Below are 27,279 nucleotides of genomic sequence, written 5' to 3'. Positions count from 1 at the left end.
GCCACGTATTACCAATACAAAAAGATAAACGACAATTTTCCCATAGAAGAATCTGAAATGATGATGTTGACACCTGGGATCCAATTAAAATCTAAAATGTATGTAGCAATCCCAAATATTTTTTACAGGTTTTTATTAAGGCTAAGTAATTTAAAAACACTATATATTTTGTATTTTGCCTTATGCGTGCTTTATAAAAAATTGTTGGGATTCCTATATAAATAATTATATTTATATTTACTCCAAATTTACAGAACCTTTTGGCTTCTAAACTTAATTTTTACCGATTGTTTATATATATATATATATATATATATATATATATATATATATATATATGTGTGTGTGTGTGTGTGTGTGTGTGTGTGTGTAGAGTAAGTTATAAAATATATATGGCGATTAAGCTACACTCAATATTCCGCATTTTCTCAACTCTAAAATCCTAGAGAGGATGAAACGCGGAATTCAGTGTAGCTTAATCGCCATATATATTTTATAAATTACTAACTAGCTCTATCTACTACTGTTGAAGTCAATACTAAAAGTTTACGCATAAACTTATACTCTCGTATATTAATTTATGTGAGTGAATGAAGTAGTTATATATATATATATATACAGGGTGTCTCAGAAGTCGCGCACCATGTAGATTTATATAAAAACAAATATGAATATCAATGAATATCAATTTTATTAATCAAAATCACAATAGATGCTCAAATTGTTCACCTTCAGCCTGAATACATGCATCGATTCTCTTTATAAAACTATCTTTTACTCTAATGAGGGTTTCAGTAGTAATTTTTTGACATTCAATTATTATCGCATCTTTCAAATCAAGAGTGCGTGGACGATTCTAGTAAACTATTTGATGTTTCCTCATCAGTTACATTCTTTCGTCGACTACATCTCTCGCGGTCAGCTACTGGACCTGTTTCTTGGAAACGTTTTATCAAACGGAAGACAGTGGTATGGTTCAATGGTTTTTCTCGCTCGGGATGAGTGCGGTTGAATTCTTTAGCTACCGAGCGGTATGTAGCCCCATCTCTTCCAAACATAAAAATCAATTTAACTCTTTCTTGCATTGTTAATTTCTCGCCCATATCGAATAAAATCTGAAACACAAAAAAATATAAATATAAATATATGGTGCGCGACTTCTTGGACACCCTGTATATATATATATATATATATATATATATATATATATATATATATATATATATATATATATATATATATATATATATATATATATATGTATATGTATTACTAAGTTTTGTGTGAGGCAAACTTAGTAATATTATGTATAAATTTCAATGCCAGTATAATGCTGTATATGTGGGGCGAACCAGCGTTTATTTTGGAACAAGAATTGGATAATATATGCCTTCGGGTTTCCGTAATATAAACCAATACAAAAATAATAATAAAATAAAAATAAAATTCTCCTAAATATTACCCATTATAATTATGATTCTACAATATGACAGCATTTATTAAATAATCCAGAAAGTGGAATGGAGCATAAAGACGATTTTATTCTCAAGTTGGTTCAAGGGTTTATTGAGTAATCGTTTAAACTTTCTCGAGTCAAAATTCATAAATAAATAAAACATTCTGCGTGACTCATTCTTGTACATATTTTATAATTTTATTGTAATTGTAAATAGGTTCTATTCAGTTTCTTTCTACATTTAACTTCATCCCGTTTCCTTTTTCTTGTTTATTTTCTAAATCAAATGCCATGCGACTCCCCAGATGAGAATGGCGAAATGCGTCTTAGCATGACAAAGAATTCTATTTTCTGCTATTTGTTTTTTTTTTACTCCCAACAAACTTTTATGTATATATAATACAGTGCCACGCAAAAGTATTGGATACATTAAATTTCTCTTTATGATTCCAAATAATATTAGAGTTCACGTTTATACCTAAAAATTTGTCAGTATATTTCTATTATGCTTGTAATTCATATTTGGGATAGTAATTACAAAATCCAAGTTTAGGTAAAATATATATTATCTTAAAGATATAAAGAATCAGTTTAGGTAAAATATATAATATCTTAAAGATATAAAGAATAAGATCACCGAAGATAAGCAACGATGAGTCTGGCTAGTACCAGATAAATGACCATGTAGGAAAGTTAGACCTTGTATTTAGCGAGACGAATCGTAGAAATTTCGAGGTTATATATGTGTATATATGTATATATATGTATGTGTATATATATGTATATATGTATATGTATATATATATGTATATATGTATATGTATATATATGTATATATGTATATGTATATATATGTATATATGTATATGTATATATATATATGTATATATGTATATGTATATATATATGTATATATGTATATGTATATGTATATATATGAATATATATGTATATATGTATATGTATATATATGGATATATATACCTGTATATGTATATATGCATATATACATATCTGTATATGTATATATGTATATGTATATATATATATATATGTATATATATGTATATATATGTATATGTTTATATATGTATATATATCTGTATATATGTATATGTATATATATGTATATGTATATATATGTATATATATATCTGTATATATATGTATATATGTATATGTATATATATGTATCTATGTATATGTATATATATGTATATATATATATATCTGTATATATATGTATATGTATATGTCTGTATACATATGTATATGTATATATATATATGTATATATATATATATCTGTATATATATATATGTATATATATCTGTATATATACATATATATATATATATATATATATATATATATATATATATATTATAGTGAGTAAATGCGATAGGTCTAAAGAGAAAAGTTTCACTTATTGTATGAATACTTTAAAAGTGATGTGCCGGAAGTACTGATGATATATAATAAACTCGAAATGTGATTTTAACTAGAGCTATATTAATACAGAGTATAAAGGTCGATACTTGTTAAATTATAAATAAGTTTCAAAAGAACAAAACACACCAAGATACGAGTAAGTGCACGATTGTTTCTGAAACGATATACATTTATTTATTTAATATTGACAAATACAATATTTTTGGATACTGTCTTTACATCGGCACAAAAAAAGGGAAAAGAAAAGGGGAAGACACCAAAATTAAACTAGTGTATTAGAGTGAGTACGGCGGGTGAACCTCGAAATCATTTAGAAAAAAGAAGAAAAGTTTTGTAGAAATAATGAAAATACTTTTTATATTTTTATCAAGTAAAATATCTATTTTGTTTATATTATTATAATAGATATATTATTATAATATAATATTATAAAATATATTATTATAGTAGATATATTTGTAAATGAGTATACATGGGAATTCTGTTAAAATAAGTAGTGATATTATGTCTAGGGGAAAATTATAGTTTCAATGATGTTAGAAGGGCCAGGTTGTGAAATAAAAAATATTAAAAAAATAAGAATTAACATTTTGGATCTTTAATATATGACGATGATAATAAGACAACGTTAACTAAAAAAATCTGGGCTGATGTTATCCGCCTGATAATCAGGGACCCGAACCTTGGAGTAACCACTAAGAAAGCTGTCCTATCAGCAGGCGAAAAGTACTGGGGCTGCTGTATTGCCATTTGGTGAATGGATTCTGGACAATGCAGTCGTCTCTGGTAGAACCTCTCGATACCATACTATTGGGTAATTGTTACGGCTTTACCTTATACTGTGCTTCATAAAAATATTCCTGTTCTTTTCGCTCTTACTTTCCCTCTCTATCCTGCTCTAACCAAGTATGCCGACCTGTTCCACAAATCCCAAAACCTCAACATGAAATATCTCCAGAAAAAAAACGTGGGAAGACGTGGCTGGTTACCTTTAATGCATCTAAAACCAAGCTCCTATGTTTACCTCATCAACGCTCTGATCCCCATCTGGCATCAATTGAAATGGATGACTCTCGTCTAGGAGAAGCCCAATGTTTTGACAAGCTTCTGGGTTTGACCTTTACTCCTGATCTGAAATGAAACACGTACATCAAGTCTGTTGCCAAGGTCGTTGGAAAGATGGTGGGAACGTTCTATCGCTCCAGAAGATATCTCACTACTGATGCAATTTTCTATCTATATAAAAGCCAATTACGTCCAAGGATGGAATACGGCTTCCATATCTGGGAAGGAGCTGCTAAAAACAGCCTATCCTGCCTTGACAGAGTACAAAATAGACTTCGTGGCTTAGTGGGGGATGCCCATTTCTCTGCCCTGCAACCTCTTTCGCACAGAAGAAACATTGCGAGCCTATCCTTGTTTTATCGTTATTTCCATGGTAGGTGCTCGTCTGAACTCCAATCTCTGGTCCCCCTCGCCAATCTTTTACGTCTAGCTGAATCCACTGTGAAGAATTTTCCCCACTCTTGCCTAAATCAAAACGTAGATTCTATGAAAAAAGCTTCTTTCTTAGAACTGCACGCCTATGGAACTCTGTTCCGTCTGCCTGCTTCCCACCTGACTACAACCTGGATGTCTTCAAGTTCAACGTAAACAAATTCCTGATGGACCGCCTCCTTTAGTAGACACTTTATTAAATCTCCACACTAACGTACTGTACTTGCAATAACCCTTATTCCTGAGTGGCTTTCGGGCCTTGATAAGTGGTGACCACCTTGTAAAATATATATATATATATAATCTGATTAGAAATAAATAAATAAATATTTATTTAGACAGTCGGTCCAGTAGTGGTTTCTTTATATTCCGTGAGTAGATTTATGGATGTATAATATTCCATATTTATCTTTGGGCACAAAAAATTCAAAGACTATCGTAAACAAGGAATTATTCTTAATAATTGACTCAAATGGTAGCAACGTAAATTTTAAAATTTGAACGCTGGGCGAATCAAAATCTTTACTAAATCTAAAATAATGGATATTTTAAAATAGAAAGTTAGATGAATAAGCATTTTTTAGATGTAAGATAATGGAAATGTAAGAGAGATATCTGTTGATGTCGCTTACTTTAATCGAAGGATAATAATTTTAAATTATAAGGAAAGAGGACACCTGTCGATGGATTGTGTAAAAACGAATATGGTGTTTCTTTCCATTTATTATTAAAGATTATTCCAGTTAATTATAATATCTATTCATATCAATTTATGGTTAGTAAAAATATCATAAGTATTAGTTACTGTTCCATTATATTGTTAAATTCTTTTAAATATTTATTAGGTTCTTTTTTCAGGGTGGTTAAAAATTATTAAATTTAGACCATCTTCTATGTATGCATCTGGATAATACTTTCGGTTTTAGGTTTAAACATGTTGATGCGGGGATCATTGAATTTCATTGTAGCTAGAGATCAAAATCTACAGAAAGTACAGAATTTATCCCCAGGTTATATGTTTTCAAAGAGCTTAATATTTCCCATTTTATATTAAAGAGAATATCCATGTATTTAAAGTACCATGTGTATTTGACTAGTGTTGTTTGGGGTTTCAAGGATATTTTATTAAAAGAGAGCCTGTGTGTAGATATTCTATATTTTATCGGCGTTGGTGTGGATCCAATGTATACCGCCTTTGTTTTTGTACAATTATTATAATTGTTTGGAGTTGGACTTGTGGCCGTATTATTATGCTAGATGTAGGGTTGCATTAAATTTTTAAAACAATCAGTGGAGGTATCGCTGTTCATGAATTGCGTATTATTGCTAATCTGTATCGCTGAATAATTATTATTGTTTCGTGTAGTATTATAAGCCACTTCTTAGTTAGCATTAGTAGAACTTTTTTTTAGATCTTTTACACTTCTTTTTTAAAGGGCATGTGTTATTGATATTACAGTTACAGCTTGTTAAAAGTTTGTTATTCAAATTCTGTATTTTCTTAAACTTTCTGTTGGTCATGTAAATTATCGAGTACAGAATTTTGATATTGTTTATTAAATAGTTTACTGTATTATGAGGGTAAAGTTTTTCTTATATTTTGAAGAATTCTCTGGCTATATAAGTATTAACATTTTTAGATTAAAGGGGTTAAACCACAGGATATACCAATGTCTATTTTTACGTATGCTGCATAATGTTGGGACTAAACCGTGTTAATGACTGGTGTGGTTGATTCCATTGGCTTTTTATAGTGGTTGGGTTATTTTTCGTAATTGTTTTTTGTGGCTTGGTAAAGCCTTGTAATGGGTTACATTTTGGACTTAAAATTATTGTGCTTTTTAAATTAAATTCATACTTTTATCCTTTTTATTAAGGTGTTTTATTTGCATTTTATAACTTGCCTTGTTAAGTGCATCGTTACAGTATTTTTTATTGATTAGCGATAGTTGGAAGCTAATATAAAATTATTAATATAGATTTTGAATGGTTGGATTCATTATGGACCTATAGTACTGATTTGCTGGGCTTATGATAAGGCTCAAAAGAAGACTTGATCCGATTTACTGTTACGTCTTTTTATTAAACTACCTGTCTATTTTAAAGAGTTCGGGTAGGGATTTATTTGTCTTATCATCTTGTAGAGTTTATTATAAAGAATGTAATCGGAATTGGCTATGTAGTATTGTCTGAATTTCATCCAGGGGGAAAAAGCTCACAAGATTCCTGACCTGAGTCGAAGTCATTCAGATGGTGAAGTGATCGAGAGTATTACATCTCGTCCAAAATTTATTGTCAAAACTTATTATAAAATGTCTTGCCAACAGTATTAGTTTGGCTTCATCTGGCGTAATATCTGTTATTTTTTATGCCGTTAAAAGGACTTTATTCAAAAGAATTGCTGATATAACTTGGTAGTATGATTCTAACGAAATAAAGTTAACTTTCTTTTTGTTTTCAACGCTAGAACACCATTCAATGACCTGACTAAAAAAATTCCAGTGGGTATTTAGATACGACTCTTAGGGATTACTCTGTGGATGCTGTTTTTACTTTATAAACGAATATCAGATCTGGCGGGAGAAATGATTCTGATAGAAGAGTTATTATTAAAATCCTCTTTATGATCTTTTAAAAAAATCTTGGAGTACCTGGTACCGAAACAACAGTAATTAATTAATAAAATATTGTGATTATTGATATTATACTTTCTATTGTAAAAGGGTAGAAATGTTTCAGTGTGTTCGAGCAAGGATTACCAATGACATTAATTTTGCCGACGCACTTGATGACCTTGTGTCTATATTGTTACATTGTAAAATGTTTGCTTTATAGGAAACCAGCCGTAACCGACCACGCATTGCTCTGGCTTAGTTTGTGTAAATAAAGTCCTGACCACCAAAAAAAAAGACAAAAATGATTTACTTTCAAGAAGAAATTAGTGTGCTAAACAGTTTTTTTTTAAATTATATAAAATTCTCGGAAGTGTATTAATAAAGAAAATAGTTTATGCATTTATTTATTTACGGACTGTTATTCTCATCTACTATAGTTGTGATAATATGTAAATGCATAAGTAAAGGCGGAATGAAAAGAAGGTAGATGAACTTCTTTTTTACTTTTGTGATAGCAATTTATCGTAGCGATCCGCACAGTGAAACGAACACACGGACAGAGAACACGCAAGATAAGCAACAGCAGAAAAATGGAATGTAAAAAGCGAGCCTACGAGGAAAGAGAGATAGAGAGAGAAAGAGGGTGATAGCGAGAGAGGGAGGGAGAGAATATTATGTAAGGAATACAAAGATTGGAATCTGGCCATTGAGCGAAGAGAATGGAACTGAAATGTATTTTTATTTAATTTCGAAGTTCAAACTCACAACCTTTGTTTATCGGTGCTGCGCGTTAAATTCGTATACAACTGTTTTATTTTCGTATGTTTTGAACTAATGTTGTCACTTTGAGTGTTATTTTCACAACCATTCGGTCGATGTTATCACATACTTTCTGGTTGAACTCGAGAATTCAGTCTGAAGGCATCTTTTACCAGAACGGACTTCTTTTTTTAATTCACGAGGGTAGCATGCACTTGTTCCGTCAGCTATGACTGGCAAAAAATCAAACTAATTGGCTATTGCATTTTTGATTGTCTCGCTAGCATTGAAGATTTGACCACCAACATAAAAGGATAGTGAAAATTTTACAACTGAATTTCGCAGGAATTTTTCCATTGTAGACAAGTCTAGCATAAATTTTAAGAGCTTTGCACCTGACCTGTTTTCTAGATACACAATCTTCCTACTTATCATTAAATATCACTATTTATTATTATTATATATTATTACTATGTTATATATTTATATGTATGTATGCATATTTATATATGCATAAATATTATACTTTTATTTACACCTACGTATTATCATATATATCGTTATGAGGACAGCAGAGTAGATGCCCGAAAATGAGCTCTGAAAACTAAGAATAACGCTTTCCCCTCTATATGTAGAATAAAATAACACAATAAAGAAGATACTGCCCAGTTTATAAATCGCTTTATTCGTCACCCCGATAAAAGAAGGGTGGACCTGTAAATTCAGCCTTGTCCGTTCCTTTGTCCGCACTTTTCTCAATAACACGCCTTAGAATTTTTTTAAATGTTGCACAAACATTAAACATGATATGAGTAAAAATTAACAGAACGAATTTTCCGGGAAAACACCAGTTGCTCCCCCAGGGGTGACTTTCGGGTGAAAACGGCTAAAATTGACACTTTGGTGCTTATCAAAAAACATTGATACGTTGGATTTTTATAAAACTTTCCGAAAAGTTGTAACTAACTGATTTCTATATAATTTTGTTTGTTTAATACTTTCTGATAACTCTTAGGTGTGCTCCAGGGGCTCTTTTAGGGCTAATAAGAACACTCCATTTTGGGACTATTTTATTATATTTGCCCCAAATTTTCTGTGTATGTCTATTTAGCAGTTTTAAATGGGACTGGACTCAAATTTAAATATGTTAAGTCCTTGGGGACTGTTGGGGCAAACTGGGGGGGGGCAAATGATTGACTCATTCATTTCGTTTTTGCATGGTGCAGAACTCAAATTTCCATACGTTAAGGACTAAAACTGCACTGTTTGTTTATTTTCACCAGGATTTGACGTCCCCTGGGGACTGCTGGAGCTAATGGAGGGGCAAATGCTGAACTTAGTCATTTTTTTATGCTTCGTTCACTGTGCACTCATGGGGGACCATGCATGCTTCACTTGTTCATTTGAAAATAGCGGTTAAATTTTTTAGCAAAGTAGTTTTTATTTTTATGATTGACTGTAAAACAAATAAGCAAAAGTCTCATTGTGTAGAAAAATATGAGTGTATATAAACAACGTCAAAGAAATCTACGAAACACAATTTTTAAATTACATTTTCACTCCAAACAAGGCGCATTGCCAGTTTGGTGTAGGGGCCTACTATCAGGGGCAGCAACTACTGGGGCACTATGTTGGGATTTGGGCAGCAAGATGTCGGTTCACGTTGCACTTGAACTTCTGCATGTCAGTACTGTTGGGGAAGCAGGAACTTGGAATGGAATTCCAGAGTCTAGCGGTTCTGGGGAAGAAACTACTGGAGTAGAAAGATCTTTTACATCTAGGGATCTCTACTGTGTGGGGGTGGGATTTAGCTGTCTGTCGGGTTTGTCGAGGGTGTCTACGTCGTGGGGGCACAAGTGTCTGCAGTTCGTCAGAGCATTCACTATTAAAATACTTGTAGAACAGGCAGAGGGATGCAACGTTTCGTCGATGGGACAGAGGCTGAAGCTTAGATGACAGTTCAGGGCCTATCAGATTGGCGACTCTTTTTTTAACCTTGTCTAGGGGGCGAGAGACTCGTAGCAGATGCACCAGCCCAAATGTGACAACAATACTCCATACATTGGCGAATAGTTGCCTTATAAAGGTACAGGATACTTTCAGGTGTCAGCAGTTTTCTAGCACGGTAGAGAGAGCCTACCTTTTTCGCAGCAGCCCTGGCAATGTTTTCAATATAATTGTTCCAACTCATGTTTCCTGTGAACGTTAGGTCAAGCAGTTTGAAAGATGTACTCTCAGACAGGGAGTCACTAGCCATTTCTATTGGTGGCAGATTAATTAATTAATTCAGTCATCTGGCCATTTTTCTTGCTAAATCAATAAGTGTTTCCTTCAATAATTACGAGAAACCTTCTTTGCCACCAATAGCAATGGCTAGTGACTCCCTGTCTGAGAGTACATCTTTCAAACTGCTTGACCTAACGTTCACAGGAAACATGAGTTGGAACAATTATATTGAAAACATTATCCATTTCGTTATCTCTTTTTTGTTCTTCGAGAAGCAACTTGCATCCAAGATGTCGGTAACCGGGAACCAATTTTATATTTGCGCTAAAATGATTATCTTGCAATTAGTTTAATGCTTTAAATTTTACAGTAAAATTTCGTAAAAATAGAGTTATCATATTTCTTAATTTTCAACGCAATATCGTCCAACGAGTGATACCACCACGGCCAGAGAGGTCAACTTCAAGTAGTTAACGACGCAAATGGACAACCTGAGCGTGTGGCACACTGACGTAGCCTCTTTTAAGGGAGCTGGGTTCTACATGATTGAACCTTGTGTCTAACTTGTGCAATTGTGTAAAGCAGGTGTTTGTGATTTTGGAAATGTTCTACGATGACTCAAGCCAAGAATGACAGTTTGTTTATAATATTGAACCAATACAAAACGATATAAGATCTTAGAATTTGAAAGGTCAAACCAGGAGAACTCGTTAATGAGGCATTCGAAAATAAAACAATGTTTAATCTGTATGAATATATATTCTCTCTTTTATGGCCCTCTTTCGTCCCTCTCTCGTTCTCTCTCTCTCTTTTTCTTTCTGTATTTCTCTAATTCACTCCCTTTCTCTCTCTTTTAAGTAAGAAAGAGTGAATTGAAATATGATTGTATTGTTTTTAAACAGTTGAAGCTTGCACCCCATACGCGGAGGATATATTAGTTTGGTTTGCACGCAATGGGTCGACTAAGTATGCTTCCTACTTGTTAACTGTGAAATAAATTATATATTTTTTTTATAAAAATGCATTTGTTCGCTATTTTTGTACAAGTCTTCGATTTCAGCTTGCGGTTCCTCCCATTCATGCGATGACAGAAAGCTTCCTATAACGAAGCAATGAACACACAAGCAGCGATCAATGCCAGACAGTTATAGCCGACGACATACCGACCCGTTTTGTTGATGTTTACAACATGTGCCTATCGTTAGATATAGTTGAATATTGTTTACTCCCCGGGGAGCTGGTTGCGTTCCCAAGACGTTCCTCAACCATATAATCCTCCCCGTATTCCACATGGTGTTTCATGTTTTGCCTCTGCAGTAGTTTGTCTGGTCTGCGCTTGTTGCTTATATGTCTTAGACTCCACATTCAATATTATTATTAGTAGTAGTAATATTAGTATTATTAGTGTTTTTTGCAATGGCGGCTAAAGTGTGTTTAATTTTTTGATCGACGATATAATTTGAGAAGCTGTTATTAACAAGCGCTTGGTTCATGTTAGATAGTGCCTTATAAAATATTTTGTTAGTGGATGAACTGCATTTGCCTCGGTATATGATATATTTAACTACGGCATTTTTATACCTATAGGGACACTCTCCTTCAAAATTGGGAAGTGTTGAGTCTTTACTAGCATGTTTTTCATATGGGTAGGTAATAAATCTATCAGTGTCGGCTTTAATTTCTATATGGAGGATGGGAATCGTTTTATTTATTTCATGTTTTAAATTTAGTATTAAATTATTTTTTAAGTGCGTTTTTAATTATTGTTATATTTTCTAAATTTTCTTTTAAAAAGCGTATGCATCAACGAACTTAAGGTAGATGGATAGTTTAAGAAAATTATTAAAGGGTTTTGTTTAGATGTTCTCCATATGAAATTCGGTAAATCACGGGCCCAGAGACGAAGCTATTGGACTCCGTCGACCTGAGTATATAAGGTTCCATTAGGGTCATGGAAAGGGACCTCAGTGATGCAGGAGATTTATAATTGTCGTAGTCTGTTAGAGGAGCGTGGGATTATTATATATATATATTATAAATTATTATAGCAAGAGAAACGAACAATAATTATTTTGCTGTTCAATGAAACATGCATAAGAGAAAGAATGCTGCACAAATATACTAATTTCGGAATATATATATATATATATATATATATATATATATATATATATATATATATAGCAAGGTATAAAATATATATGGCAATTAAGCTACACAGAATATTCCGCGTGTCATCCACGCTAGGATTCATCAGGCTTATGCGAGGACTTGTGGTAGTCTCGAGTTTTTATATATGCACATTCTATTGAGTTTTTAGTTGCCCATCAGCTTTCTAGTTTCCACCCCACTTTTCCTAATTAGCCGATAAGCAGTCACTTACAGGAAAAAAACAGTTGACCTCCGGCTCAACCCTTTTTTATGTGTGCTATTTTAGGCAGGAGCGTAGATATCTAGCGTTCTGACCCATATTTATCTAAGTTAAATGTAAGTTTATATATGTGTGCGTGTGTGTGTTAATTTATGTATATATATATATATATATATATATATATATATATTTAAATGCTCAAAATATATTTGAAATAGTTCATCACCATAAGACACAAAGGTTTCTGTCATAAATTGGTGGACATTTGCTCTTCTCTCCCTCAACTACCTACTACTCGTACTACTATTAAAATTTAAACCGTGTCAAGCAAAAACTATTATTAAAATTATAATAGAAACATAGAATAGTCTGCTTAAAGCAGTAAGCAGGTGACCATGGATTTATAGCATTGATGAATTGAATTGCTATTAAGTTTAGTATTAAGTTTAGTATAAACCTCATAACATCGTTCATCGAACATAATTATCATTTTACTAATACTACTACTAATTTTCATATGCAAGATCAAAATCTCTATATAAATAAATAAAATGAACTCATTTTTCCCGGGTGAGTGTAACCTTAATAGGATTAAAAATCACGACATTGCATTCAAATGTAATGTCCCCACACTTCAACACAGGCTCTGAGGTGTGTTATAGACCTACTACCCTTACAGTTCCTTGATATTCGTACATTTCTATATTTTTCCGGCGATAGTTCACTGCCACAATCGGTTAGAATCAATGGAGGTTATACAATCTTTTCTCTCTATTCGATTCATACTCTATCTGCGACCACTTAACACTGCTGCGGATATGTCCACAGGGGAATATACGAGGAACACCGGGTCGAGTTCTTAGTTGCTTAAAAAATATGGATTGCCATTTTTCCCTCGGGTGAAACGCGACTTCACATTGTAGTTATTCTGTGCCATTTTATAAATTTCTTCTTTTTCCCCTTTTTTTCCTCCCTTTATATTTTTTCTCTTTTTGTAGGTGGTGGGGGATTGCGATTCGAAGGATAATTTAAACGAAACGAACTAACATTGGATTCCAGTTTTTACAAGAAACTTTAACAGTCAGCCGCCAACGTTCTTCAAATCTTGCACCGATTAGTCGCTTTAATATTTTATTTACTATATTCATACTTCTATTATGTTTGCACTGATTTCATACGTGATACTAAGGAGAAGAGCTGACTTTCTATTTTCGGATTAGTTACTTATTCAGTATTTATTTCCATACATTGAGTTTCTGAGAGTTTCATGAGCACAATTAGTACTACGCTATCGATATTAGAATCAGCCGACATTCAGATTGGTTAACAGCGACAACCAAGAAAACAATACAAATAAAGAAACCCAAACAAACCAAAACAAACCAACATTAAACCATTTCTGGTTTTATTTATTAATTTTTTCTCTTTCATTGAAGCAAAGAAAAATAAAAAAATAAAATCTAATAAACATATTTTCATTATACACAGTAAGTTTCGTTTTTTTTTAATTTTGTTTTTCCATTTAAAAGAAAATTAGATTTAAATAAACATATTTGCATTTTACTCGGTAACTTTTGGGGTTTTTTCTTTTTTTCCTTTTTTTCTTTGGTATTCTTTCGCGTTCGTTTTGTTTTTATTCGTTTCAATTTTACGCGTGATATATTAGCTAAAGAAGGGCGGGAGCATCTATAAATATAAAAGCTAAACTGTGTGTGTGGGGGTGTGGGTGTTCCTTCACCCAAAATCGGCCTCCTTCTGCTATAACGACAATGACGTCTGTTTGACCTTGAAAACGTTGACGTTAGTTTCAACCACCTGCATGTGTTTGTAAAAGGTTGATTTTATCCGTTCTCAATTGTGTGTTTCTTTGGCGTAGAGGTAACCTGTCAGGCTTATTTTTCTGCCTTAGCCTCGATGATTCGGGTTCAAGCCTGTCTTCCTACCTAAACCTTTTTTCATCTTTTACATCTCTTTTTCCTTTTTTTTACATTTGTTCGCGGTTTAGCTGTGTTTTGGTTTTCCCAATTTTTAATAACATAGTGTTTTTTATAATATTAAAACAGGGACCCCCTCCTACATACACACCTCCAAACACCCTGACAACGCCGGGTACCCCCCGCTAGTAATCAATATAATTGAAGTAGATATTCGCAACAAAAGTAAGAATACTAATTGTGACTATTTAATGCAATTTTAATCATTTCCACGAAAGGTAAACTAAAAATAAGCATTTGGATTACGGTCTGGCTAGTATGCAGAAAAATGATCAATGCATCGGGCATTAAAACGGAAGGAAATCAATTCCTGTATATATATATATATATATATATATATATATATATATATATATATTCCCAAAGTGGCCAGGAATTCTAACCCAACTTCGATGTGTAGCATTTCGGGTCTCTTCCAGATTAATCTTGCGTCATCTTCTGAACTTTGTTTAACACGATCGAAAATATTCGAGACCGGAGATTATTGGATAAAGTAAAAGCAACATTCGATTTATCCGAGATCAAACTGTCTACCTTCTTGAGCAAATCTGTTTGATCATAAAAAAAGGAACGCAGAATGATCCATTACTGCATAGAAGTAAACTAAGAACCTCGCAGACAGCGATTTCCTCTCTCTACTAGTCCATGACACTTTATACGGAAGGTGTTGATTCAGAAAGAAAATAGATATTTCCAAAAAGTAAATGCTTAAAAAGGAATGACGCCGATATATCATCAGTTTGTAACAATGAAAAAAATACCTTATAATGCAATTACTACTACTACTACTACTACTACTACTACTACTACTACTACTACTACTACTACTACTACTACTACTACTAACAACAACAATAATAATAATAATAATAATATAATAATAGTACTAATTATAATAATACTCATTCTGGTTTCGTTTATCAACGTCTTCTTGAAAAGAGATAGGGTTCATTTCCACAGGATTTTCTTATATCCCGTCCCCAAACCAGGAGCTTGAAAGATCAAGTTTTTTTTTGCTAAGGATGTTGTGGTACTTACAATAACAGAGGTCTAAAGGCCGCTTAAAACATCGGGGGTTCGTAGTTTTTTTCAAGTGTCCTTCCAAACGACTTGATACTACTCCCAGCGTACCAACTACGACCGGGATTATTTGTATTTTTACCTCGTGTATACACCTTATCTCCAAGGCCAATGGGGCATAACTGCTCCACTTCTCGTTCTACCTTCTCGCTCACATTCCTCTCTCCAAAATATTTAGTAACAACGGAGAATCCGTGTAAATTCCACAATGGTTTGTTTTATTTATTTGTATAATATAAAAACTTTTTGACCGGCTTATGTTTGATATTTTTCCCTAAGTATTTTAGAAATGTTTACTCAAAGGACGAACCTGGCAAAATTTGTCAATGACTGAAAGCAATCCCACGGCAACGAATGTATTCGAACTTAGCACTTCCTGATCGCCTGCTCAGCCGTAAATCATTTCATCACCGCCACCTCCTATATATCAGTACAATTTACTCTTAATTATAATATCTTCCTTGTAATAATACATCTATTTAAGATAATAATATTAGACAAAAACATTTTAAATTATTGTTTTCCGTAAAAGTATTTGTAATTGACCTGGTTTCTTATAAAGTATTTTTAAAAATTAAACCTTGTAATACTTATATATCGATTAAAATCACATTGGATTAAAAGAAGCAAAGCAAATATTAGATTTTTAAAGTAAAAATAAGTTAACAGAATCCGCACTGAAAATACGCAGGCTATAAGTTTAAGAAAAAACAATCAAGAGAAAAAGAATTCTCAAAGTTATCAGTTCTTGAAGATAGTTACTGGAATAGGGATCTGTATCAACCAATAAGGTAACAAACAGCAAATTGCCAATAAACAATGATTAAACAAACTAATCGAACACAACAAAATGAAGCAGCTAATAATTAAAACAATTCTGAAACACATATTATAAGAATAATTATAGAAAGGACGGAGACCAGAAACATAGTTTTGTTTTATTTCTTACTTATATAAGAAAAATATTTACGCACGGCATACACATATGTAAATTTGATATCAAAACAATAAGTCTTTCTCTTTAATTCCATCTTTTCTATGAGGCTAATACAAAAGTAAAAACATTATTTTAGGTCTACAACAAAATTACCTTCATCTAGATAATGGATTTTGAATGAAATTGAAAAGTAAATAAGGCTACTGATTGTTGCCCAACGGGTCACGAATACTTTAGTTAAAAAAAAAACAAACTCTTCCGCAGAATTTTTTATAACCTGTATTAATGTATCATCTCACCATCTGCGAGATGCATAATGGAAGAAATGAATACCGGGAAAGTAGATCAGATGACATCCCTTGTTGCAATTCTTTTCGATGGAGTTGACAAGATTGTTATAGAAGCATACTGTCTTATATCTGATTTATGAATGCGAGCCCCCATCCTCCAGAACTAGATAGACGGGGTTCTGATTTAGATACTAAGGAAAACATAGCATGATATCTCTGTGGAAACTATCGAGACATTAAGTCTCCTTGGGATAACTTTTTTCAAAACATTTGCGTAACCGATTCACTATGTACGTGCATTCTGTGGCTATCACGAATTCAAGAACGGTTTTAGATGTGCTAATAACAAACTAAATATTATGTTACCTGACCGACAACTTAGAACATGGATGCAAACATGGCACTTGTGGGTATTAAAATCTCTTTAATTCTTGTGTTAATTGAGAGTGGCCTGGGGGAAAGTTGCAAAACTTCGAAATAAAAAAATGTTTTCAAACTGTTTTAATCTTCCGACTAGCATCAATTATCACTCCCTACACTAATAATTGAGTAAGCAGGAAATGCTAGTATTTTAAGGTATAAAAATAAGTTTTCGTATTTATTCAAAAGAAACAAGAATATGGATAGTTATATAGGCATCGCTACCCTTTACTACTATATAAAGGGAACTTTGTCAGTGTGTGATTTCGTTCCCTATGGACTCGAGAAATTGGCTGAGCCAGTTTTTATGAAATTTTACACAACTGTACATTATGTGCGTGGCAGTGTTTGTAGATTACTTTTGTGTTTGGATTTCTTCGAGAAGTGTCGATTATCGATTTAATTCGATGAAAGAAAGAACAATCGATTTGGAACAATATTAACACATTAAACAACGTAACATCAAAAGTGGGTTTGAGAATTTTTATTACAACACAAGCAAAAAAGGCCCGATATATAAAATCAACAGTATGTTATTTAGTATAACAGGGGCACGTTTAAAATAAATGATCACAGACTTTTTTTTAAAACGTAAAGTCATTTTCACCACACAAGCATAATAACAGACATTTAAAAGCAACAGTAGATTCTTTGATATGACAGGGGGTGCGTTCGAAATGAAAGTTTCTCTTTCAAACACAAAAGAAACATGATACTTGAGTTTAATACTGTAAACTTTAATTCAAGCCATTATATATAAAAATAATTTTATAAAATAAGCAGTAGATTTTCTAAAGTGCAACAGCAATTTATTGTGGACTAATTTACTGCGGAGAGGAATGGAAAGCTTTCCTTTGGTACACCGTGATGGGTCCCGAAATAAAATATGCAATCAATCGACTTGTAATTGTAAAAATGGTCAATTTCACCGATTTCAATAACAATAAAATCATGGAAGTTGACCATCATTCAATCCCGGGCAACGTCGTGTTACTTTGCCAGTAGAAAGCTAAATACAAGAAAACATTGTTAAACACGAAACATCTCTCTGGCTTAATCATAGTTTAAAAAAAAATATGATAATCTTTTTCCGTGTTAAAATTTTAAAAAAATATTGCGTGTCTGCATCTGTATCACGATTTTTGCTGAATTATTTTTAGGTGACAAAATAAACAAACAAAAAAGAAGAACATCTACATATATGGCGACAATGCGCGGGTGGTGTCATTCAGACGTCATGTGAACGAATTGTTTGAGGAGAATCGTTAACAGATAAAAATTACGGGACACAAGAATTGTTGTGACAGGATGAATGCTAATTATTTTAAAATGGCGGGTGCCATACCTTAAGTCATTGATTGTATGTAGCTGTGTTTTTATTATATTAACTTTGCGTATGTTAAATGTTGTAAAAACGCTTCAGAATGTGTTATTTTCCTGCTCTAAACTTAAATGGTCTAAACAAGAGATAACAGCAATTCCCCGGTTAGGTCAGACGGTTATGTGAGTGGAACAGGAGAGGCTCGAATAATTTCACAATGCGTATATAAATAAATCACTAACTTTCCATCCTCACGAAAACAGATGTGTATACCTATTCCTTTCATGTTGTTATTTTGTGTGTGTGTGTGTGTTTTTTTTTGTCACACATTGCACCTGACATATACTAATGCAGACTCACACACAATTAACATATTCACTTAATAAGATTTTTGTACCCTTATCAGGCAGTGTGGTAGTCAAACCAATCTCCGGGAAACCACCGAGAATTTCCCCACGTTTATTACTAACACCATGAATATCTATCACGCCTTAATTGAAATACGATAGATCATTATGCCGAGTACAGGTGACAAAGACGTCAAACGCACTACAAACAACAAGAGCGTAAGTCTTTACTTAAACATACTGGTAATCACCTCGTATTTAGAGAATGACAAGGGGTTTGCCAGGTTAAAACTGGCGTTTAAGTATCTCTCGAATGACATCGTGATATATATATTATTTCTTAATTGGAATTCATTTTTGAGATGAGCATTATATATATTAATTTATTTTTATTTCGGACTATTATTCTCATCTTTACCAGTTGTTTTTTTATTTTTTGGTTTGTTTATTCACGACGTTTCGGCCAACTATTCCTCTGGCCTTCGTCGGATAAGAACCTCGAATCTCCTAACCGCATTCTCAGCCATCACTGACATCCGTAGTTGTTGTCGTCTCACCACATTTTGGCCAAGTAAACCTCTGGCACGCTTTGGGTAGGATTGAAACCGCTATCTTAAGACAAGGTTCCTCTGGAACTGTAGAGATTCAACGTCTCTATCAACTGCGCCACGGGCCCCGAAGGGCGATCAAGGTTGGATTCTTTGATCTTATAAATCCACGTTTATTTATTATCTGATCTTCCATAGTCGGGTCCATACCGATTGGTATATATATTATTCCTTAATTGGAATTCATTTTTGAGATGAGCATTATATATATTAATTTATTTTTTATTTCGGACTATTATTCTCATCTTTATTAGTTGTTGTAATAAAGATGAGAATAATAGTCCGAAATAAAAATAAATTAATATGACATCGTGATGTCCATATGATCCAGGTTTTAAAACCGCCAGAAAACGTATTTGAGTTTCAAGAAAGGAACTTTGAATTTAGGCAATGGTTATATTATTAGCTAAAATATAAAGTCCATTTTCTTCACTATATATATATATATATATATATATATATATATATATATATATATATATATATAAGAGCAATAGTTTATGAAACATGTTAAAAAACACTTTTAAAAAGAGTTAAAAACATATTTAAAAGGAAGCACAAAATAAGTGGATAGTCCTTAATCCGCTGATTTTCGAAGAATTATGTTCCTTCTCATAAGAGGATAGAATTTAGCAAAATGTGAGATCGGATTTTACTTGCAATAGTATTTGATTAAATTACAAGTAAGTCACATATCTTACTTGATAACAAAAAGTGAAGCAGAGGGAATAGGGCGAAGAAAAAAGTGATTTCACGTGAATGGATAATCATGTGTAGGGCAAAGAATCCAATGACGGTAAAATCCAAAATATGCAGAATCCAAGGAAGTTGGTTAAATTTCTATTCACACAAGTAAAAGCCAATGGAATCGCGTAATTGGAAGATTGTCCAAAATAATCAAAAAGGCAGAAATCCGTGAAATAATTCACATTATGTACAAGGAAACGAGAATGGATTCCAATAATATTATTAAGAAAAAGATAAGATGTGCTTATAAAATGGAAGAAATATAAAACTCGAGTGCCGAGCAAGGCTAAATTAAGAAAAATGAGTGAAGAAGACAAAAAATTCAATGGTGATTGAATTAATTTTAAAATAGAAAAGCCAATGTCAAAATGACCTAGACAATACGATGTTGAAACGCGCCAAAATTTAGAGTAAAAAAGGGGTCAACTGAAATGTACAAGTTATTAATTTAGAATTAAATTATCAGCAGGAGTTATTAAAAGACACCAAATGAAATGAGAAGAAAAATAAAATAAATACATACACATGTACATACATACATACATACATACATGGATACATGCATATGAATACATACAATTGCACATATATATATATATATATATATATATATATATATATACAACAAATCATCATCATCATCATCATCATCATCATCATCGGCGGTCGCTCGTATCCGAGTAAGACTGTCTTCCGTCTTACTCAATAGAGCTCAATCCTAGACCCAATTTTTCTTGTGCAATTTGGGCAGATAAAGGTAGTGGTGGTGGGGTGGGGTTGGGTGTGTCTGGTTAATAATCTGTCCTTTATGTGCTTGTTTTTATCCTCAGCAGCTTGATTTAGGTCACTGCTATAAAGCGCAGCACCTTCGTGGACAGCGCTCCTCCATGCCACCCTGCTCCCAGCCACGTCCTCCCATATCTTAAGATCCATGTGAAACCGCTTTAAATTTACTTTGATGCTGTCCTTATACCTCATCTTTTGGCCACCCTGGGCACGCTTTCCCTCAACAAGCTGAGAGTAGAAAATCTGTTTTGGGAGGCGGAGATCCGGCATTCGGACAACATGACCAGTCCATCTGAGCTGGCGTTGAGCAACAGTAGCGGTGATAGTAGGAATGTCAGCCTCACTCAGGACGCTGGTGTTGGTGCGTCGGTCCTTCCAACTGATTCTGAGGATTTTTCGGAGGCATCTTTAGTGGTACGTCTCCAGGGTTTTTACGTGCCTCCTGTATGTGGTCCAGGTCTTAAATCCATAGAGAAGAGTGGACAGCAAGACAGCTTTATATACCATGATTTTGGTCTTTGTCAGAAGGTCACGGTTCTCAAATACTCTCTTCCTTCGCCTTGAGAAAGCCCCACTGGCACAGCTGAGTCGGTGTTGTATTTAATCATCTATGATGGCTTTTGATGATAGGATGCTGCCTAGGTATGGAAAGTGGTCCACATTTTCCAGTCTTGTGTTGTCGATGGAGATGTTTGGGGGTGAGACTGGAGTACTGTTTGGTGGTGATTGATGGAGGATTTGAATTTTTTATATTGATTGTTAGTCCTAGCTGTTTGTACGCCCTCGTGAAGGCAACCAGTGTACACTGTAGGTCCTCTTCCTAGAGGGCTACAAGGGCGTTATCGTCTGCATATTGTAGCTCCATAATGGATATGGTGTTCCTTCGACCTTTCGCCCTGAATCTGTTGATGTTAAAAAGTCGCCCGTCAGTTCTGTACATAATCCGAACCCACGGGGAAGATGTTTGTCCGTGAGATGGAGGATAGCAATAATGAAGATGGATAACACAACAAATACACCCCCACACACGCATGCATACATATAAATAAATAGATGAAATAAATAAAGAGTTTAAAAAATTAAAAATATTATATATATATATATATATATATATATATATATATATATATAGAGAGAGAGAGAGAGAGAGAGAGAGAGAGGGAGAGAGATGAGGGAAAGAAAGAAAGAGACAGAGTATGTGTTACGTTGCGCACACGTTTACACGCGTTTACATGTAGACACTTAGGACCCAACACGTTGTAGCAGAGTGAATCACAAGGAATAAGTATTAACTTGACTCCCTTGTTTTTACCAACATTTATTTCCGGATGCGTTCCCGAATGAAATGAAATCTTGCTCCTTCTCTCTAATATCTGTTCTTTCGAAAGACACAAACGATTTTTTATGGTATTTTTTCCTTTCTCTTATCATGACGTCATTTCGCACACGGCTGTTACTGAGAGAGAAAAAATACAAGTATATGTTTTGCAATAGAAAATATTGTCTAAGTATATACATACATATTGCAGCTTCGATTTCTTTAAAACTCCAATTTTTTGAGGCCACAATCCTTACTGAACCAAGAATCTTCTTTAGTGTCTGTAGGTATTAAAAAATATTATTGTAATCTATATATCTATAAAAGTGAAAGTGCCTGTGTGTGTCTGTCTGTGTGTGTCTGTGTACATTTACATACGCAATAATTCTGTCAATTTTTAGTCTACAGACTGGAAATTTTATATACAGGGTACTGAGATTTGGGGAAATTGATGTGACCGGATGTCGGCCAGAAATTTTGCGATTAAGGTGTCAAAGTTCAACGAATTGTCCTTTGAGAACTCTACCAAACTCCCCCACAAATTTTGGATATAAACAATTGAAATTTAAGATATAGGTTCATTGGACATGGATCTAACTTAATAACTTGAGTTGAGCCCCAAACACTAAATTTTAAGGGGTCATAATAGGCGTACAAAGTTTTAAAAAATTGACGGCTTTTTATTTGCTCAACATACACCTCCAAATACCCGGGCAAAGCCGGGTACTCATGCTATTATATATATATATAGGGTGACCCAAAAACGGGCAGCCCCGTTTCTTAGTGTTTTGTCCGAATGAAATGAAACTTTGGTCATAACTAGTTTATTATGATCAAAACATCGCATCAAACACTAGGGTCTTTGGTCTTTTTTTCTCCGGTCTATAGCATATGTTGTAGATGGTCTCCATTTAGCTTTTGTTTTTTCGGGGGTCACCCTGTATACATATATATCTATATCTATATCTATATATATATATATATATATATATAGAGAGAGAGAGAGAGAGAGAGAGACAGAGAGAGAGAGAGAGAGAGAGAGAGAAAAAAAATAAAAAGGAAACAAACCGTATTATGTGTTCATCAACGTTTCGTCTTTATTTCGAGACTTCCTCTGGATGAATGAGATTAAGAAACCAAAAAATATACCAGTACAAAATATTTGAAAATGTTTCACGTGCACAGTGTGATGCAGTTCTATTTCAGAGAAACGGAAAATTGATGTTGGAAATTCAAAAAGGAGGGGGGCTGGCGCTGTTAAAGAGAAATAACTTTTAGTGACGTCATATAGTCGTTAATTTAATTTTAAAACTATGCACGCAGGTTTATATTCTTATTGGGAAAAAGATATATCTGTTGAAATTAAAATATAAATTTGTAACAGAAATGGAATGAGTGTTTTTTTATATAATTTATTGATTGAGATTATGTGTTAATTATTACAGGGGGTGTTTGAATGGTGTGAGAAAGTTAACCTGTGTCCACGGTTAAATAATGTTTTTTAATAACAGTTTACTTATTAATGGCGCTATGTTATAGAAACCTCCACGTTGTTTAATAGTGCTTGAAATTGCGATAAGCGCAGATTCAAGAAATCTCCGGCGCGGTTTATTTGAAATAAATTATTTCCTTATGGGATATCTAAAACGTAATAGCAAAAGACTATCTCTGCTTGAAGCAAAAACGATTAACGATGAGGATTGTTTGTAATAAAAGAAACTTTCCTATATATTTTGCAGCTGAAATTAGATTTTATCCTATGAAACTACTTCTAGAATTTCTTACGAGAAATTTAAAATTTTAACATGCAAAACGAAAACGTGATGATTTGAATCTTATTTGTTATACGAGTAGGATTTCTAAAAATAATGTTTCCTATTTAGATCGAAAGGGATTCCAAATTGCATTGCTTGGATGACTTAACTTATACATTTATGAGCTGAAAGGCTCATCTATCTGTTGAGAATATTGACGGTCTGAAACTGCAAAAAAAACAAAAAAAACAAAAAAAAAATCCCTCCTGTCATGGACATGCGTTTGAAGCAGAAATGCGTCATTACATCCCTGAGAAAAGTGCATTGACAAGAGTGATTATATGTAGAAAAGTAAATTCAGAAACAAACAAAAAAGTCGCGCATTTTTTTTTACCTTTTCAACTTTTGAGTTGATAACAAAAAGGAAGCTTTATTTTAGAACACCCCTCGTAGTTTTCAAAATGAATTTATTTTAAAATAAAACATATTTAAATGTTTTACATGATTTGCTATTGCATTTCCTTAGGATACATATATTTATCAATCACTACATATAAAAAATCAAAATAAAAATGATTCCGCAAAAAAGCTGTTACAACATAACTAGAAGAAACAATAGACAAAATGTAAAGAAAAAAAAACGAATATCAGTTTTGAGTTTTTGCAATGATCTAATTTATGTCAAGTTTTACCAAAGCATTTGCAGCAAGCAAGGAGACTCTGTTTCTCCTTATTTATCATTGTAGTGTTCAATGCGATTTTGTTTGCGTGACGGATGAAATAACTATTCTTTAATATGATCCTACTTCATCTGCCGATAGGTTCGTGTTTTCCTGTATGTAAATCGGTTTCAATTTCAAAGGTTGCTTTCATGTAAAATCTTGTGGAAAGATGAAACCCAGCTGTTGTTGAGAATGAGTTTATAGTGAATACAATGAAAGCATTCGAACTTTTATTATAATGTCATACAATCTCTGTTTGCGCCTGACATTTAGAGACATGCATTACAAAGCTTAACTTTGTGATAAGAATAAATAAATGAGAACGAAATGACAGCACAATTTTCTAGGGTATACACGGTTATGCAGTTTTTCCCAGTCAACATAAATGTTACTAACGCATAATAACACTATTATACATTGCTAACAGATATATACTATATGCATTTCTCTCCCCTCTCCGAATTTAGTTAAAACAAGCCTATTCATTGATAAATTACTTGTTTTGGGTTAAATTATATAATAAATTAGACCACCCGTGACCCGTTGGGTCAGTATGTTATATTAGCTATGGAATTCAGTATGAGCGTGACACTTGTGACGAAAAGAACATAGTTTTTTTGACATAACAGAAACATTTCTATGAAAGTATATTGAAATGAAAAAAGAATATAGATAGATTTCTATGAGTCGTTCTGTTTATTATAATCGATTATTTTTTTAAAAGAAATTTACAGTTACTGAATTATAAGTGGTTAGCCATACTAGTAGGAAAATGTGCAGTGAACAGATACCATAATACTCATTATAGTTAAATTCAAATTTTGATATATCTGCTTTCTTTTTTTTTTTACATCGTTAATTTCTGTATTACGTTTAAGTTATTTTAAACCCCACTCTTCCCATGTTAAATAATAATTTCCAAATAATGCCGGTAATATTTCAGCGTCCCAATTGTTCTTTAGTTTTTTTGTTTATTTTAAACCCCACTCTTCCCATGTTAAATAATAATTACCAAATAATAACATCCCAATCATTCTTTTGTCTTTTTCACGTTTAAATTATCCAAATAAACAATTGTTAATACTGTCTGCTTTTTTTACATCGTTCATTTCTGTATTACGTTTGTTATTTTAAATCCCATTCTTCCCATGTTAAATTATAATTTCGAAATAATAATGTTAATATTTCAGTGCGTAGGTCATGCGCGCATGCGCAACCGGATGTCGTAAACCGGAAAGTGGGTTACATATATCGTTACAAGGGCATTTGAGTTTTATAATTATATAGATTATATTGTGGTAAAAGATTAAACATTATTTTCGAAATTACATATTATGGTCTGTGTTCACGCGAACCATCGATAGACAGAAGAAAATTGCAATTTGCCTAAATTTATCACAAACTAGATTATTGGAAATTATAACAAAAAAAAACCTAGAAAGTAGAAATCAGTTTAGTTGTACCATGTGATTTGTTATAAACATAATGACCTCTTCATTTCAGGAAGTAAAAATAATAAATAAAACATATTTATATATACTTACTGATTATTTGTCTGCATAAAAAAATAACGTGTCGCTACATATCCGTGAGTATGTTTCTGGTAATTTGTTATAAATAACGAGATAGATCATCAGGCGTTGTTGCTTTTCCAGTTTAGTTGGTGATCAATTCAACTTAACTTTTGGATTTATTTACGTAGCCCTAGCATATATATATATATATATATATATATATATATATATATATATATAGAGAGAGAGAGAGAGAGAGAGAGAGAGTAAGAGAGAGAGAAAGAATATAAGTATATATAAAATACACACACGCGATTACACACACACACACACACACACACATATATATATATATATATATATATATATATATATAATTCAAAAAGTAGTTAATATTTTTGCCTACAATTCAATAAAATAGAAACCGCAAAAACCGAGTTTTACTTGAAAATCCCTTCTGAAAGGTTGAACAGTCCGTATTTTGCATATCTAGAATATATATATATATATATATATATATATATATATATATATGTGTGTGTATATATATATATATATATATATATATATATATATATAGTAAGTTATGAGAATATATGCGGCAGTTAAGATATGCAGAATATTACGCATTTCATTCTCGTGAGAATTATTCAGGCTTATGCATAAGCCTGACGGATTCTCTCAGCAGTTATTTCATCCGTCACGCAAAAAATATCGCATTGCCATATATATTTTCATAACTTACTACCTAGCTCTACCTATGGATTTAGCTCTGTCGAAGTAAATACGGAAAATTTACGCATAAAGATATATCTTTATATATTGACTAGCAGTTCCGCCCGGCTTTTCTCGGGCCTTATGTACTGTTCATAAGGTTATGTACATATGTATATATTAATAATTGTGAATATATAAAGTAATGCCTTTCTCTATAATAGTCTCCCTTAACTACTATAGAGAAAAGACAGAAAGACATTTTCACTTTTATAGAAATACTAGCATGGGTGCCCGGCGTTGCCCGGGTGTTTGGAGGTGTATGCTGAGCAAAAAAAAAAAATCTAGTTA

Source organism: Euprymna scolopes, chromosome 24, assembly GCF_053919585.1.
Source record: "Euprymna scolopes isolate OS-2025 chromosome 24, ASM5391958v1, whole genome shotgun sequence".
Lineage (NCBI taxonomy): Eukaryota > Metazoa > Mollusca > Cephalopoda > Sepiida > Sepiolidae > Euprymna > Euprymna scolopes.
This window is presented reverse-complemented; position numbering follows the sequence as displayed.